The following is a 13,132-nucleotide window of genomic DNA, read 5'->3' on the forward strand; positions in this document are numbered from 1 at the left end:
TCGTTGAAAATATTGCTTCATCCAATGGCATCTTTCATGACTAGCCATTTTCTGTTCATGCCATTTAAGACTTCCATATTCTTAATTTTGATAATGACATTTAAATCTTTCTTTTAACTAGATGAATATATTTAAATAACTGTTTTGAGCATCCTTCTTAAGAATAAATGCTCAATTGTTTCTGCTTCAAACATTATATTGACATTAAGCAACCTTATTTTAGCAAGCTTAGACTAAAGAAATCTAACAGATCTGTCTCTGTGGTTTCATTGACTGACCTTGTGTACTTTGATCTCAGTCTAAAGAGGTGTAGAATCCTGAATCTAAAACAGCTACTCACATAGTGTGTATAGCTTTCTCCTTTGAGGGAGAATGGGATTTGTTTTTCTGCACATAATTTGTCCATTGCAACATACGTCCAGTGGACACTTTTGGGCACAGACTGGCATGATTCTGGCATGATTCTTGAACTGGTGATTCACAGGTCATTCAAAAACTTTAATTTCTGTTGTTTGAAAAATGAATTGTTTTAATAGGCAGTTTAATCCCCATGGGGCCACAGGTCCTACCAGAAGCCTGCTCCAGTGAGGGCTTCCCATGGAGTCACAGCCTCCTTCAGGCATCTACCTGCTGTGGTGTGGGGTCCTCCATGGGCTGCTGGTGGATATCTGCTCCACCATGGACCTCCATGGGCTGCAGGGGAATCTCTGCTCTGGTGTCTGGAGCACCTTTTCCTCTCCTTTGTTGACCTTGATGTCCACACAGTTGTTTCTCTCGCATGTTCTCACCCCTATCTCTAGCTGATGTTTTGCTGCAGTATTTTTCCCCTTCTTAAATATGTTATCTCAGAGGTGCTGCTGCAGTTGTTGATGGCTTGGCCCTGACCGGCTGTGGCTCAGACTTGGAGCTGACTGGCCTTGGCTCTGTTGGATATAGGGAAAGCTTCTGGTGTCTTCTCACAGAAACCACCCTTCTAGCTCCCCTGCTACTCATCTCCTGGCATGCAAACCCAGTGCACCTGTGGTATAGTCAAATATGGAGGAATTACCCTGCTCTTTAGTCATAAAGGGAAGGGGAAGAAAACAAAACTTTTCTGTTGGTGCATCAGGTAGATTTTTATTTCATTTTGCTGATAAGTTACCTAGTTTTGAAAAGGGAAGTATACTTTGTTGTTTTGTTGGTACTTCATATATTTAAAAACAAAGCATAATACTCATGCCTTAGTGAAAATAAGAAAAGTAGAGTGAAGGTAAGTGGAAAAAAAAACCCAAACCCTTCACACCTGAACACCAAAAAAACTGCATTATAAAACCCAACTAATCAAACAACTCCCCACTTGTGTATTCCATTTTTAATGTTGCATCAGCAATACGTTGGTTTCTGATTATTCCATTGTCTTTAGACATCTGGGATGTCTGTGATTCAGTTTTTAGTTCACTTGGATGCAAAATTAGGCATTTGTTATAAAATCGTTCTGGAAAAACAGAATATATCTTGCTTGGCTGTTCATTGTATGGGGAAACGAGCAGGTTTTACATCTTAAACTGATTTGCTTTAATGAGCTGCACTTTGAGCTAATATTATTAAGAGTATCTTGTAAAAATGAGAAGTGCTTGGTTATTCACACTGAGGTCCTGTCCTGGATAGTGAAAGCTGAAGCGTCCTACAGAACCAGTGGAGGTTGTTGAGGGAAATAACTAAGTTTCTCAGAAAGTATGTTCTTCTACAGCACAGTGACTACCAATCTAATAAGCAGTTGCACATAGAAATCTGAAATCCAAATCGCAGCATGATTCCTGCAGGTTACAGTAAATTTAACAACTGAAAAGAACAGTGCATTGATAAAATGCAGAAGTCTGTCTGTCACGGGAAACTTTCAGCTATAGCTTCTCTTTTGCCTTGTTACAATATTGTGTGTATATTTATGACTGACCTTCCCATGAGATTTCTGAAACCTGAGCATCTTGCTAATCTCCCTGAATCTTTCCAAGCTATGTTATCACATCCAACTTGATCATGTTGGATTCCAAATGTTTTCAGCATGCAACTGCCCTGTTCCAAATCCCAGACTTCTACTTTCTTTCTTCTGCTCCAGCTCACCTGTTGCAGGCTAGCTGAATCAAAGCTGACAACCAGATGAGTGGAGGTGTATTGCCCAAGGATCTGGAAGGAAACTTAATTTGAAGTGAATGTGTTTAAATCTTTAGAAGCTCCCAATTCTGTTTTTTCCAAGGAGCGTAGAGGTCGTGTATCAACAAGTCTGCGAGTTCCTCAGTACCTCTGCTGGATGAGGATAGCAAAGCTGTGTTTGCAGTTGCTTAAATCTGTGGATTGACATGACTTGAGTGAGTCAGAGCAATGTGGGAGTAAAGCAGAACATTAGAACTGAAGCAGAGGAGTTTGCAGGGTTTGTAAAGCTGTTCTCTCTTGGCTAGAGCAGAATCTCTTGACTTTTGTCTGGGTTCCTCTTCGCTCTTGCAGAAAGGGTTTTTTTTTTCCTCTTCTGTGTCCCTAGTAATTAGAGCACCAGAGTGACCTGTTCAGTTCTGTTTTCAGATAATTAGAGCTGGGCCCATGTAGTAAAATACATAGTAGTCTGTCTTGGGTTTTGCTCAGAGGCTTTTCCAGGACATACTGGTCTGTCATTGTAAACCGGAAATCCTTTTCATTGCTGCTGTTCAGTGGGTTGTGACAAAGACCTTGGCTGATGAGGAGTAATTAGGTGATGCCTGCTGGCTTGATCTGAAGTTAGACTAGCCATCTCTGTGCTGTTCAGACTTTAGGAGTAATGAGGAGTGTTGTTAAAGAACAGGAATGGCCTTGTTCTCCGGACAGCTAACGTACTGGATTAGAAGACTATTTACAGTGCAGAACTTGGGAGCAAAGGGAAGGAGGGGGGTAAATGAGCTGAATCCTATTACTGGAATTTGGTGTTAAAAAGAATTTCTTATGCGAATTGAATGGCTAAGCCTCAATTTTACGTAGAATCTGAAGGGCAAAAATAAAACTGTATGCTTGCATCAGATTACAGCAATGAAGTAAAAGCTTAGTCACACTGTGCCTTGTGCTTTGTTCTAGGGTGTTGGTAAAAGATAATCATAGGCTGCTTATCTGCAAATACGGGATTTAGTTATTTTACGTCAAGGTGCTTGATATGATGGCTGAGAATCCTGAACCACTTGGTAACTGTTCATTGATTGTAACTATTTAACATCCCTGGTAGTCTTCAAAGAGGTCTTGTCTTTTCAGTAAATCAGTATTTTGAGCTTAAATTGGGTATTGCTGTTGTTCCCCCCTCAAAAAAAGGGAAGTTTTGTTATGTTTTAGAAAAAAAATTCTCCCCAGCAGCTGATTTTTCTTCAGCCAAGGGTTGGTAGTTAGCTTATGTTTCTACCTCAGTGAAAGAATCAAACAAGAAGGTATGTTTGTGCATGTTGTTGCTTGATTTAGGACATGAGCCAGAACCTAAGTTTGCAGAAATTTGAGAAGCACTAAAGCAAGAACACTCCTCCGTAGCAGTGTTTCTGTGGTACTGCTGTGGCTCAGGAACTGCTGTGTTGGTTTCCCTGCACAAGTTTAGTGTTCACAGGACAGTTTTATTTCAGTGTTTACAGAGACTCTTGTGGCAAATGTTCATCTTATCTCAAGCTACGAACTGCATTTCGCTTCAAGTTCAGTGCTGACCCTATGGAATAAACATCTGGTTTATTTCCTTGCCTTCCTCCCTTCCTAATCTGGCTGCTGTATCCTGTGCTTTTGGATTTGGAGAAGCACATGGCTGCCTCAGCAGAGATTTCCCGAGCGCACCCAGAGTTAATCTGGCTTCCTTTTCATGTTTCCAGTGTGTGCTATTCAAAGGCCTCAAAGTTTCAGCTTTCAAGGATTTCAGCATCATGAAAGTACCGAGTTCATCTGAGATTACCTTTGAATTGCTAGACACCAACAGTGCTTCCAGTCAGAGGTTTGAAATTCAGCATCAGTGTTCCAAGGGAGTGAGGAAATGCTTTGCTAAACTGCAAGAATAGGAATTGATGAAAGTATTTGTATCGTAGAGCAGTTCTTATGAATGCCAGAAGGTGGCATAACTGATACTCCTAAAAGTGTTAGGATTGCAAGAAATACATATGATGTGACTAAGCTGATTTTTAAGCTGTTGGTCAGATTTTCATCTAAGGAAAATTGGATCTGTTTAGCCCTTAATATTCAAGGAAACAATTTAAAGGTATAATCATTCTGCTTGTCCCCGTTTAGTGATCAGAGTGAACCACAAACCAGAGGGCAGAATTGTTACCTGTTACCCTTTCCACCATCCCAAGCAAAGATAAAAGGAGAATAATAAAGAAGAGAGACTTAAGGGTTGGAAACTGAAACTGGAACAAATTTACTGTAGCTCAGAAAAGGGAGTAACATGGGGGGAATAGCAGGTCTACAAACTTACATACAGATATATACAAAAACTAATCATGGTGATTGTAAGAATAGATGGATGAGGATTCCTTGTGGCTAGGCTGCTTCAGGAGAAGGGTCCATGGCTCCTCACAGCACCTGATGGAGGTGGGTTCTGCAGAGCACCTGGTGAGTTAAAGAACCTCAGAGCAGCAGCAGCAAGGAAAGAAAGGTGCAGGAAAAACAGGGCTGAGCTTCTGGTTTTCCTGGCTTTATTTATAGAGTATGGCAGGAAGTGGGAGGGAATATGGACCCCACTCTGTTCTGACCCTCCTGGGTCCTTCAGAGTCCTAAAGATGCTCTCTCTAGTTCTTCTTATAGGTGTCAACACTGCCAAGGCCACTTAAACCATAACACTGCTCTAGTTCAAAATGTGAAAACTCTGGTGGGAGTCCTGATGGCTTTTAGATGTAAAGTTTTTGAAGTTTGAAGCAGTTAAACTGAAGTACAGGGTGGAAAGAAGGGCTTGTCCTTTGTGTGCAATGGAATGCTTTCCTGAACTGTCTTACAGAATCATGTTTTCCCATGACACATGGTTTGGATGTTTTACTTTACCAGTTTGCAAAATGAGACCAATTCCTGCCTCTTTTAAACTCTTCAGGTTAGCTGGTGCTATGCTAGAATAAATTATTAACATGTTAACATATAAATTCAGAGATTATAGAATCATAGAATGGTTTGGGTTGGAAGGGACCTTAAAGATCATCTAGTTCCACCCCTCCTGCATGGGCAGGGACACCTCCCACTAGATCAGGTTGCTCCAAGCCCCATCCAACCTGGCCTCGAACACTTCCAGGGAGCGGGCGTCTGCAGCTTCCCTGGGCAACCTGTGCCAGTGTACCACCTTCATTGTAAAAAGAACTTTTTCCTAGCATCTAATCACAATCTTCCAGTTTAAAACAGTTACCTGTCCTCCTATCACTATATATCATAGAATTGTAGAACATGTCCTTTTAAAAAGTCCATCTCCTGCTTTCCTGTAGCCCCTTCAGATACTGGAAGACCACAAAGTTCTCTCTGGAGCCTTTTCATCTGTAGGCTGAACAACCCAAGCTCTCTCAGCCTGTCTTCACAGGAGAGGTGCTCCAGCCCTTTGATCATCTTTGTGGTTGTACTCTGGATTGTCTCAAACAAGTCCTTGTGTTGGGAACTTAAGAACTGGACACAGTGCTTGAGGTGGGCTATCATGACTGTACTTTGAAACCAAACTTTTAAAATACTGATATATATGGATTTTTTTCTTCTTTCCTTCAGCTCCCTCTGGCAGGCAAACACCTGAATTGCAACTGTCATATTTCAAATTGTTTCAGAGAGAGACTTGTCCCAGTTCAAAGTTCTCACCGTTGTTTGGTGTTGTATACTTATGTATAGAAATATAGAACAGTTTGGGCTGGATGAGACCTTAGAAATCATCTAGTTTCATCTAAAGGCTGAACTTCAAGTTGCTGCTTCATAAAAAAATGCATTTAATGTGCTTAAGACTAGATGATGGCAAATAACTAAATTGATCTATTTAAGTGTCATGTTTATTGTGACTTTTTGAAGGAATTGAGCCAGCAGCAGTGCAGTGACCATGAGCAGCTTCAAATCTTCTAGAAGACTTGTTCCTGCTGTTTGTTAGTTCCCAGGTTGCCCACAGGGATGTTGTACAACTTGGGCTTGAAACACCAGCATCTTTATCAAAACCTCTTCAATCTCATTCTCTGTCAGGTTTATCCCCCAGGGACTCAGGCCTTCAGAAAAAGACCTCAGGCTGCCCACACTGGAAGTCTAGTGGATTGTGGTTAGCAGACTGGATCCATCAGAGGTGACAATTCTGTGGGAATTCCTGTGCTCAGATAAAGCTCATCTTTTTGTCTTTTGAAGAAATTGAGTCATTACAGAAGCACACAATGAAAACTAGTGATCAATGTGCTTTCTTCTTGCCTCCTCATGCTGCTCTGTTCAGTAGGGACTGCTTTATAGGGGTACAGGACCACACAAACTCACTCCAGTGGACAAAGATAGTAGTAAGGTTTAGAGAGTAAAAAATGACTATAGAATGCCATGTGAATAATGAAAAAGCCTACAAACTTTTAAGTATATTTTCAAAATACTTAAACCCACACATGACTACTGTCATCTGCAGTTTGCTGTCTGTGGTACAGGAGCTCCTGGTGGGACTGGTGCTTAGTCCAAGCCTCCTTCTAATAATTGTTTAATATATTTGCAGATGTGTAAATGTGTTTAGGCTTACTTTACTAATGTAAATTGCACAGCCAACAGACCATAACAGCTATGGAGAGCTTGTTTTAGAAAGAAATTCTTTGTAGTTCACAGCTTAACCTGGTAAAAATAACTGTTGCTTCACACTGGTCACTTTCAGCAGGGTCAGTCTGGCTGCTGTGACTGTGCATTCACATTTTTGTGGTGATTTATCAAATATAATCACCTGGGGAAGATGAGCACAGGTCTCTGAATAATTCGAGTTAATTCAGAAGGGTTTCTTAGTAGTATGTTGTCAGCACAGTGCAGGGGCTTAGATCAGATGTTGGAAACCTTCATTAAATTGGTGATTTTACCTCCTACTAAGTATTTTCAGACCTTATTTTCCCTCATGCCTTTTATGTAAGAATAGTTTGCCCAAGAAAAGCTGAATTATTTTTTTTCGTATTATAACCAGTAACTTGTCATTAAGTTAACAGTGCATCTTGACTCTTGGAAGTTATTTCTTGCTAGAAATCTTACCTCAGTTCTAGAGCAAAGCCCCAAGAATACAAACAAGAAAATGCAGGGCATCCACATGTGGCAATAAAATAACTATTTCATGGCCAGAAACACATACTTAGGAATAGATTTAAGATATTTCTGAGACTCTATTTACAAAATATACCTGAAACTGAATTTAGTATTTTAATAAATTAACCCTCCTAAATATTAAAAGGGAGTACTAGAGGGATTGGGCTTGTTAATTTCTTGTGTATCCCTCCTTTTTGTGCAAGTGTCTGGGAAGCTTAAATTGCTTTAAAAATTTCTGATTGTGACCTGATAGGAAACAGTGTGGGTTTTTAAAGTGTTTAGTATTGCTGGATAATTTGAGAACTTTCATACTTAGACTATCGAGATATTTTTCTTGTTAATGAATGAAACTTGCAAAGACCAGGGTTGTGGTTTTTTGAAGAAAGTGTGAAATTGAGTAATTTCTTAGCACACTTCTCAGCCAGCCAGCTGCTGCCTCTTTGTTTTTTTGAAGAACATACATTTTGGTAGTCTGAAAGTCATGCAAGAACTTAAATCTTTCCTAACTGAGGTGTCTGGGAGGGAAGGGGAAGTGGCTGTGTCAGATGCAGGGTTATATATATTTTATATATATATATACGCATGTAAATAATGTGTGTGTATATATAGTGCATCTATATATACACAAGCTATATATATGAACACACGTGTGTATATATAGTATGGAGAAATATATTTATATATAAAAATAATTGTCACAGAAATGATGCATCCTAAAATGTTGCTGCAGCAATTTCCTCATTGATCCAGGAAAAAATGCTGAGTGTGTGGATGACAAACTGCAGTACTTCTTGTTAAACATGTGGTACATGCCCTGACTGCTTAACTTATTATTTAAAGATTTAAGATTTTTTTATTTGTTTTCCCCTCTGTTTTAGAAATGACCCTACACATACTGCTATAGAGACAAGAGCCTGTGCTGCTTATGCATTTTGACAGCAGGAGGGGTTGTTCTTTATGCTTTACAATTTATGATTATTCCTTGCTCCCTGAGCAGTCAAGTAATAAAATATATTTAATTGTGACTATTTCATAAGCATCTCTGTTCATTTGTGTGCATCTTGATGTCCATAGTGCAACTGCTTCCAAGGCTTTTTTTTCCCCAGTTATATAAAAGAAAAATCTCTTTTGAGACAAGATAGCAGATGAGTCAAAGTACGTGTAATTCTCAGAACTGGTTTTAGCTATTTTAAAGCTTATTTCTTAATTTACTTTAAACGTCTAATTGAAAAACTGTTTCTTTGTAAGATAGATCTTTGAAGTTTCTGGAAAAGGTGCAATTTCAATCGAAGTATTGCCAGATGCATTTTTTTTTAATTTTTTTTTTCCCCTGCCTGAGTATTTGGGGAGTGTTGCAACATTGCTGTGAGGGGACTGCAGGCATAACTGCTTTAGTTTCCCTTGGATTCCTCCTTAGGCAAAGATTTGTTTTCCCTTCATGTGAATTTTGGGATTAATATTTTCATGATTGTATGGTCAAAATAATTGTATTTATTACCTGACTTGTATATAGGACAGTACTGTCAATGCCATCTTTTAATTATTCTCTAATAGTAATTGGAACAGCTGCAATTGAATAGATTGAAAAGCCAGAGGCAGAGGCAAGAGAAGCATCCATGTAAAGGGGGAAAGAACTGAATTAAGAAGCCAATTAAACTAGCATAATATTTTTGGGATCCTGAAGAGAAACGTTGCACATCCTTACTTGCTCCTGTTCAGTTTCTAGACTTGTGCCTTTGCAGCTGTATTTGAAATGTTGAAATAATCTGATGTTGAAATTCTTATTCTGTTTGAGCTCTATGGCCTTCTGAATATTTTACTCGGTTTTGGGAGCTCTGTTTTATTTTCTTCTGTATCAAAATGGTCTTGTGTAGTAGCTCAGCAGGCTGGTGGTTCTAAGATATGCAACAGGTTTGAGCAATTCCTTCCAATGTGAAACTGAGTTTCTGCCTTCAGTCTGGACTGAGCTTTGCTAGTGCTAATGAAATAAAACAGAGGTTGTATTATATAACAACATATCCAGTTTACAATGGAAACACGGCTTTGAATCAGTGCATTTTTAGAGATTCTGTTCCCAACAACTAGATTCTAAAGTCTGAAGATCTTTACTGAGCTTAACACCACCATTTACACCTATTCTTGTCTTGTGGAGCCTGGCATCTCTTCTTACACAAACACTGTATCAGTAGGAAATAGTCTAGTGTTAGAAAGCATAATACTTGTGACAAGTATTTAGACCATTCTGTCTACAATGGGAGATATAAATCACAACAACATGGCAATTTTGAATGTTGTTCTTTGTGTAATGCTAAAAGAAGCCTGGGATTCTGGAAGTGCAGCAGACTTTTCAGGTTGCCCCAGAAAGGGTTTGCAAGACTTGAGGAAGTTTCTGTGTAGTAATAACCCTATTTCCACCCTACTGTTTTTGGTTCCTCTGAAACATAGTAGGTGGGTGAAAGGAGAGAGGTAAGCAGCTTGTTAGAACAGAACAGCACATCTTTTAACCTCAGCAAATATTTTTATTTTGTTTTTAATGGTTTAAGGACTGAAAGAAGTAGTGAAATTCAGTCTGTGCAAACTCATAAAATCCAGTGTCATATCTAGAAGTTAACATTTACTCTTCTTAGTTTTCCTACAAAAATTCATGTGGCTAAGAATCAATATTTTCAGACTAGTATTGTTTTATGTTGCCACTCGCCTGTGATACATCTTTCTGCCTGTGAGTTCTTCTTTGAACCAACCATGAAGGGAAGTCTTCTAGGAAATGCTTGTTGGAATTACACGTGTCCCAGAAATGTAAGCATACCAGGCTGTAAAATGAGAACTTGGATATTATAATGCATGTAAAAGGCAGCAAAGGCATACATATTGACAGTCTGTATGCACAGGACAATGTGGTAGCAGCTTCGTGTTGCACAATGGAAAGAAGAGGATATCACAAGAAAAAGAAAATCATAAGGGAAATGTTTTAGCGCATTTCTACCCTGAAGATCAGGGACAGCTTGCAGAAGAAAAGATGCTGTGATCAGCATGCTTGCCAAGGGCTGTTTTGTGTGTGTGGTTTGTTTCTGTACTTTCAGACGATGGTGCTGTGTGTCCCTTTCCCTCATTTGGGGCTGAATCTTGCTTGTTGGTCAACAGCAAAGAAGGATTTGGGGTGGCAAGTGGAAGAGGAGGGATAAGAAATGCCTGGCACTTTAAAGCACTCTTAGATGTACCTTCTGTACAACCCCAGTCAATAGCTTCTGCTCTTGCTAACAGCTCAGGTCTGCAAAATGGCAGCTGGGGATCTTGCTTTTGGTCTTTTTTTTTTTTCCTTCTTATGTCACCTGTGCAGTTGTTTTATGCAGGAATATTTTGCAGAACTGTTGGATAACCCTGCCAGTTATTTTGCCATCAGTCTGCTCAGTGCAGCTTTGGAAATACTAGTGTGGAAATGACTGCTTAAAAGCTGTAGACTTCTTCTTTCTCATGTTATGTATGCAGAATAAAAGATATGCAAAAAGACTCAGATTGTAAGTGGAAGGCAGCTTTAAGCAAGTTACAAATGGTAGATGCTTTTAATCTTGAATGTGAACTTGTGAGGAAAATACAGAAAATGAGCCTCTTGAATGGTCCCAAGAAGCTGTTTAATCTTTACAGTTATCATGGGACTTCAGCATTTAAGAGAATTCTAGACTTAAAAGCAAGTCTGCAGTTTGGTGATCCAGTTTGATATATTTTCATACTGCTTGCCTAGGAAAAACTGTTTCCTTGGCAAGTAGGATTCTGCACAAAGCTATAATGCTGCTTTTCGCCTTCAGTACCAGTTAATTTGGGGACAAGTGTTAAAGCAGTATAGGGTGAGAACAGAAAACATAGTATATTCAGTGGTTACAGGGTAGTCTAGGAGATGAGGTTACTTTTCTCATATTTTTAAATGTGTAACTGAACTTGTATTTTGAAGTTTTTAATTAAAATAAATATTCTGTGATTTGTAGTTGTCTTAGGAGTAGCTTATGTAAAGCATAGAACACATTTAGGTTTTCTTTTCCTTGGGTATATGTATCTGATTTGTGACTGACAGGAAGAAAATGGTATTTGATTTTTTTTTTCCCCTCCTTATGTGTAGATGGGTGATTCATTTCTCACGTGGTGGTGCTTTTGCAAGTGAAAAGCATTTGCTTTGATGGCCATTTGATCAAGTGGTGTGTGCTGGACATTAGGAGGAGATAGTGGGACAGTGCTTGGGGTTCATACACTTAAAAAAAGAAGTTAAATGTACTGCTACTGTGATTTCTGTAAAGGTTTTAATTAGGAATCTTGTAAATTAAATGAAACATAAATGGAATAGAAGCACCCACAGGAGAGTATTTGAGCATTAATGCTGCCCTCTATGTTGGGTGATCTTGTTGGAGTCAGGAGTGGGATGCAACAGAACTTTCTAGATGTGCATTGATTGCCTCAAGTACCAGTGAGTGCTTGGGAATGACTGTGGCTTGAGTTGGCTTTCATATTTTATTGGTCAAAAGGGTATTTCAAGAGTGACTTTTAAAAAAATGGCCCACTGCTCGTCCTTAGCCCAATTCTTTTATATTGGTAATGCTGCTGTTAATAAATAAAATGTTTAATTAGCTCCTGGGGGTTAGAAGAGCAGAGACATCCAGACTTAGGAAGCTGTTTCCAGTTGGTTGCACTTCTTGGCCAGTCAGCGTGAGGAAGGGAGTAGCAGCATTTGCTTATTGTGTTTTCATACAGGTTCTGTATGACTGCAAATGCAAAAGCAAAATTGAGTGCATGAAGTCAAGACTATCATCTTTTTCCTAGTGGTTATAAAAGCTGCTATCTAAAATCTCTTTCAATGTCACTCTCAGGCTGTCAGAGCAGAGAAGACATGAACTAGTGGTCTGGGGTTATGATGTGTGAGAGTGTTGCACGCAATATTTAGAATGTGTGCAGACAAGCATGGCTCTTGGAATGTAAATGCATACATTCTTTTACTGAAAGTAAGACTTCTTTATGCTAGAACTGTATATTTGCTCTCTGCAGGCCCTGTGTTACTTAATATTTATAGCATAGTAACACTGTTGTTCTGCACAGCAAATGTCTGCTCAGCATTCAAGTAGCAGTTTCAGTGGGATTTGTTGCCTGTGTTAATGCTGCTCGTGTGTAATTCAGAACTTCTTCAAAGAAGTGGGAGAGAGCTCAATTGTTTGTCCAATAGGTTTTGAATTAACCCTTGGCTCTGGTCATCCTGGGTTAGTTTAGATCCTTGCCTGTGGTTATGGTAACAGCTTCAAATGTCCCAAATTATTTTACGCAAACATTTTCAGTAATGATGAGAAGCAAAAATTATTGCCTGGTGATTTCACCCCCAAAATAAATGTAACAATGTAGGCTTCATCATTACGAAAAACATAGAGTGTTATTAAAATGCTTAAATTTATAGAAATTCTGCTCGTGGTTCTCAATTGCTGAGTATTATGACAGGGTTTTGGCTTTTTTTGTGATAGAATTAGGCTGTCCTGATGAACAGAGAAACTGTCAAGATGCACAAAGTCTATTCTGAAACCTGTACAAGAAACATCTTAGCGTCGTTCTGATCTCCTGTGGTAATATATTACAAGTGATTTTTTAAATATATATAATTTTTCCCCCATAGGGAAGTCAATATAGTTGAAGCTCTGCCTTCTTTTCCCTAGAAACCTGCTCTGTTTGTGCCCAATATGCTATTAAATTCTCCATTCCCTTTTTAATAGCTTTCTGTCCCTGCTCCCTGCTGTCATCAGCCCCGGGAGGTCACCAAGCAGAGCACAGAGTTGCAGAGTGGTCCCTGATGGACACCTGCGTGACCGACTGCTTGGGCAGCTCTTCAGGCAATTTGTGAGCTGCTGGGGGGGCGTTCAGAATTAGGTTGTTGGTAGCGTCC

General features: G+C 39.3%; 1 protein-coding gene across 3 annotated transcripts in view; it reads left to right on the forward strand.

Moving 5' to 3' along the window:
- KLHL13 (kelch like family member 13) overlaps nucleotides 1–13,132 on the forward strand; it is a 73,145-nt gene that overhangs the window by 25,208 nt on the left and 34,805 nt on the right. The window lies entirely within an intron of this gene.

The sequence above is a fragment of the Apus apus genome, chromosome 12 (assembly GCF_020740795.1).
Source record: "Apus apus isolate bApuApu2 chromosome 12, bApuApu2.pri.cur, whole genome shotgun sequence".
NCBI lineage: Eukaryota > Metazoa > Chordata > Aves > Apodiformes > Apodidae > Apus > Apus apus.